The following is a 5,068-nucleotide window of genomic DNA, read 5'->3' as shown; positions in this document are numbered from 1 at the left end:
GTCTCGAAGCATTTGGCAGGATGCCGGAGAAGTGCCAGAAACCACGAGTAAATGGGCTACGTATGTAGATTTAGTGCAAGTGATACGGGAAATGCGCTTGAGACAAGCCATGTTTAATTTGAATACTCATGGTCCTAATGATGAGCCTTTTATGACGCATATGAAAGACTTGATTCTCACTGCAGCCCCTACCCCAGCGGGTTCGGCTCACTGCCAGCCACTTGGACCCCTTTCGTAAACCACTGTATACATGAAGCGACTACAGCCATGCTGGCTTGGGGGACGTAGAAGTCAAGCAGCGAGACCTGTGACTGCAGAAGCCTAAGGTGCGTAAAGCGGTGCCTAAGACCACGAGCCGGATGAGCAGCGGACACAGAGCCCGTGGAAGTCTCCCACACGCCAATGTGGGTGGACCTGCTGGCAGCGGGGCTTAAGAAAGAGAAAACAGATCAGCAGCCCCTGGCCCTGGGGAGGCAATGGCCAGCAGGACAGCGTTTCCAGAAGCTGCGAGGAAAGGCAGGTCCCCTAGACTGGAGCGGGGGAGGGGGGGCCTCCAGGACTCTTAGACTCCCCTGAGGAGGAGGGGTTTCATCTCCTAGACTGAGGAGCAGGCGAGGCACCCGGTTAGGCGGGACCCCAGAGGACCAGAGGAACTCACCATATATTGTCCCCCTGCAACTTGCAACGTGTGTTGGTGCTGGCGGGGACCAGTGTGGACTGCAGTTTGCTCTGTGGCAACCCGGACAGATATGCGGGCCCAGTGGCCCACATAGACGGGTCCGGAGGCAGAACTGCCCTGTGCGGCAGGCAACCTTGACGCTGGTATTGGCTGCCTTCCCCCAAAGGCCTATACTGGGTATGTCTCTCCCTTACAGATACATCTTGGAAACGGATGTGCGGAAGGGTTAACGACTGCAATGACCCAGGGCGAATTCCACTTGTGTGCGTGTGGTAAAGCCCATCACACAAGGGGGCACCCACACCATGCGCTCCGTCATGACACTGCCGAGCCCCCAGGAAGGGTTAACGACTGCAATGACCCAGGGCGAATTCCGCTTGCAGCGTGTGGCAAAGCCCATCACACAAGGGGGCACCCACATCATGCGCTCCGTCATGACACTGCCTAGCTCCCGCCAGGTGGTGTGGGTGCGGCAGTAAGGCCTCCCAGGAGGCCATGAGGAAATTGGACAGACAACAGTGCAGCTGGAGGAGGCGAAGACATCGGCCACACGCAGCCTGCACAGTTCTCCAGTGTGGCCGGTGGAGAAGCTGGAGGGCACCTGGCGAAGGACTGGATTGCAGGGACCTGAGAAAGTGGCTCCCCCTACACTCCGCAGTGCCGGCTATAACGGAGCTCATGGAGCGCCTGACTCACGTTGGGGCGGTACCGCTATGGGTGGATTTGGCTAATGCTTTCTCTTCCATAGACCTAGCCCCAGAGAGTCCAGAGCAGTTTGCTTCCACGGGGGACGGTCGACATGGACTTTTGTCGTTCCCCTGCAAGGATACTTGCACAGCCCTACCATCTGTCATGGTTGGTGGCATGAGATTTAGCCACCTGAGCAAGCCTCCCACGGTGACAATGTTCCGGTATATTGATGGCAGCATGCTAGCCTCTGATTCTCTTGCAGAGTTGAAGGCAGCTGCCAGGAGTCTATGGCAGGCTTTGGGCTCGGGAGGAGAGGCGGTGAGCAACTATAAGGTCCACGGGCCTGGCTTGCCTGTCAGGTTCTTAGGAGTTGTCTGGTTGGATAAGAACCTGGTGCTATCAGCAGCAGGCACTGACAAGGTCAGGCTAACCCTGACCTGCCGCAGTGAGTCAGGCACAGACCAAGGCTGGTCTTTTGGATACTGGTGAGTGTCCGTTCCCCACCTGGCGCGTTGTTGCGCTGATTCTCTTGCAGAGTTGAAGGCAGCTGCCAGGAGTCCACGGCAGGCTTTGGGCTCAGGAGGAGAGGCGATGAACGACTATATGGTCCAAGGACCTGGCTTGCCTGTCAGGTTCTTAGGAGTCGTCTGGTCAGGTAAGACCCCGGTGCTATCGGCAGCAGGCACTGACAAGGTCAGGCTAACCCCCGACCTGCCTTGGTGAGTCAGGCACAGACCGAGGCTGGTCTTTTGGATACTGGCGAGTATCCGTTCCCCACCTCGAGCGTTGTTGCTGTCATTGTATCAGTGGTCCCGGAAGGGGGCGACGTGGGACCGGACTCCAGAGGCTGAGGAGGCCTTTCAGCTGCCAACAGGGCACTCGCCCAAGCCCAAACCTTGCAGGTCCTAGACCTGACACAACCATCCCAGTTGGACATGACTGTCACCCATAGGGGTTTGGGTGGGGTCTGTGCCAACAGCGTGGGCGGAGAAGGGTCCCCATGGGTTCTGGTCCCAGCTGTGGAAGGGCCGAGAGTCGGTACTCCCTCACTGAGAAGCAGTTGGCCGCCACGTATGCGGCCTTGCAGGCCCGTAAGGCCATCATGACACAAAGGAGGTGCTTGTGAAGACTGCCTATCCCAGAGCCGGTTGGCTTAGGTCCTGGGTGACCACGCCCGGGTTGGGAGTGGCACAAACCCCACCTTTAGCAAAGTGGGGGCCTATCTGGAACAGGCAGCGGTGAGGACCAGCCCTCTGTCTCAGGAATTGCAAACCCTGTTGGGTCCTGTGACTGTGAGACCCTGTCAGGGGATGGAGCTCCTATGGAGGAGGTTCTCCCTATCCAATCCGAGAAGGTCCACCCACTCCCGGAGACCAGGTGGTACACGGACGGGTCAGGTAGGGGGAGCCCTGCTACATGGCTGTCCGTCTGGATACAGACGAACTGTGGTTCGATGCTGGTACTGGGCAAAGTAGCCAAAGGGCTGAATTGCGAGCAGTCTGGATGGTTTTGACAAAGGAGCCTGGCCCTGTGGCCATTGGAACAGACAGCGGGGCTGTCTTTAAAGGCTTGCCTCTGTGGTTGCCCAGAGGCACAAGCAGCAGTGGAAGTTAGGACATTGCCCTGGGCGGGGACAGGAAATGTGGAAGGAGATCTAGGAAGTAGGGACTGCCGAAGAGGCACCAATATACCATTTGCGTGGCCATCGACCGCTGCTCGCCCCGGGCAATGATAAGGCAGATGCCTTACAAGGGCCAGGAGGGAGTACCCGGGTGGCTTCATCGGATATTGGGGCATGTGGGGCCGTGGACAGTGGTGCAGGTGGCTAAGCATTGTGGGCTCTGTGCTCAAGGAGCTGGCCTGTGGGCCAGGGCACCCCGTAGAAACCATCCGGCGTAAGGGGTAGAGTGTACAGGCGGTTCAAGGCCTACAGGCCATACGCATGTGTGCAGGAGAGGACACAGCGGTATTACTATGTTAAAGGCCCTACCCATGCGCGAGGGCAATAACTCAGCAGTAGCAATACATGTACTGCGAAAGCGCACTGTTATGTAACCTGCTCATGTTAATGTAGCTTGAGCGTCACTAATGGCACGCAGCCCCTTTAATTTGAGTGTGTCTGTAAGTTAAGTTGCCACTGACCAGCCAGTTTTTGGCTGCTCTGTTTGTAATAAAGCACGTCCCGCCTACCTACAGTCACCCGTGTGTTCTTCCAATTTTCACGATATGCTTTGAGATGAGCTCATTCTCCCCCTCAGGCTGCCTCAGCGGAGCCCAGGCCCTGGCCGCCGGGCCCGAGAGGCTGTGCTCTGAAAAGGAGCAAGACTGGCCTCGCATCAGGGCCATTAGGTGAAGGCCGGGTCCCAGAGGAGGTTTGGCGGAGCTGGGCTGGGAGGGGTGAGAGGGATCTGGAAGGGCAGGGACCTGTGGGCTACTGAACCCACCTCATGCCCTCAGGGGACACCAGTGGGAAGTAAAATCAAATAACCTAATTCATCAGGAACCTAGATGTCTCCTGATAGAGCTCAGGACACAGCGTGCTCACAATATGGGCTCTGAAGTCGAACAATAGCTCTCGATGTCAAGCAGGTGGGGAGGAATTATTGCTGCTGCGTCTCCAATGCTCCCTAAACATCACACATTGTTCCTCCGGAACCAGGGCACCTCCACGGATGGTCCAACTTAGCACCTCATCACTGAAAACATCCGCCACTCATCCGATCAGATCCGTATCTGTCGAGCCGCCACGGGCCAGGCCTGGCTCTCAGCACTGGTGTGCAGCTGTGAGCAAGATGAACAACACTCACCTCGGAGGGGAGGCGACCAGAACCAAAGAAAACAGGCCCCTTGCAGTGCCACAGAGGCAGTGGGTGCGGTAGTCTAGTCTAGAGACTGTATCCCAGTGCCAGGCAAAGAGGCGAAGGGTAAGAGAACCTTCATCTCCTAACCAGCCTCAGGCCAACAGCTGTGCAAGTCCCGCATCAGCCTCCACCCAGAGGGGTGTTTCTTCCCCAGCAATGAACTTCGCCCTCTTTACCACACACTGCACTTCAGCACACGTCGCCAAAATCCTTCCCCGAGAGAGAGAGGGAGTGTGTGTGTGTGTGTGTGTGTGTGTGTGTGTGTGTGTGCGCGCACAGAAGGAGAGAGATTTTTGTCTTTGTTGCTCCCTGGTCAGTTTAATCTCATCTGCTGGGCACACCGTCTCTGTTGCGTTGTCGCCCTGTAATCACGGAGGTTGTGTGCAGAAAGTCAGAAGGAACTTGCGGGGACATTTCTTGCAGGAGCCGAGCAAACACATCCACAGCCTGGCGCACTTTCCCCTTCTCCCGGGGCCTCGCCCACTCCGAGCACTCCAGCTCCGGTTTTCGTGGTCCCTGCCTCGGGGCAAGTGCGATTGGCAGAGGTTCCCCCCATCCCCCCAGGCCCGAGCTGGAGCTGTCGGAGACCGTACAGTGGGAGCCAGATTTGGGCGCCACAGCTGGGCGTGAGGCTTTTGTTCCTTAACAAAAACAAGCGCCTGGGTGGCCGCCAGCGCCCAGCCGCCAGGCAGGCATCAGGGAGCCCTCAGGGGCGTGTTTGTGACCTGTCATCAGAGATGCTCCTTCTGCTTCCCGATGATCTCAGGGAGACCCTGTGGCCAATCATGTGCACCCGCTAACTTTGCTCTGGCGAGGAGGAGGAGGAGGAGGAGGAGGA

The sequence above is a fragment of the Myotis brandtii genome, unplaced genomic scaffold (assembly GCF_000412655.1).
Source record: "Myotis brandtii unplaced genomic scaffold, ASM41265v1 scaffold55, whole genome shotgun sequence".
Classification (NCBI taxonomy): Eukaryota; Metazoa; Chordata; class Mammalia; order Chiroptera; family Vespertilionidae; genus Myotis; species Myotis brandtii.
The sequence above is the reverse complement of the archived record's forward strand: the minus strand, read 5'-3'. Positions refer to the sequence as shown.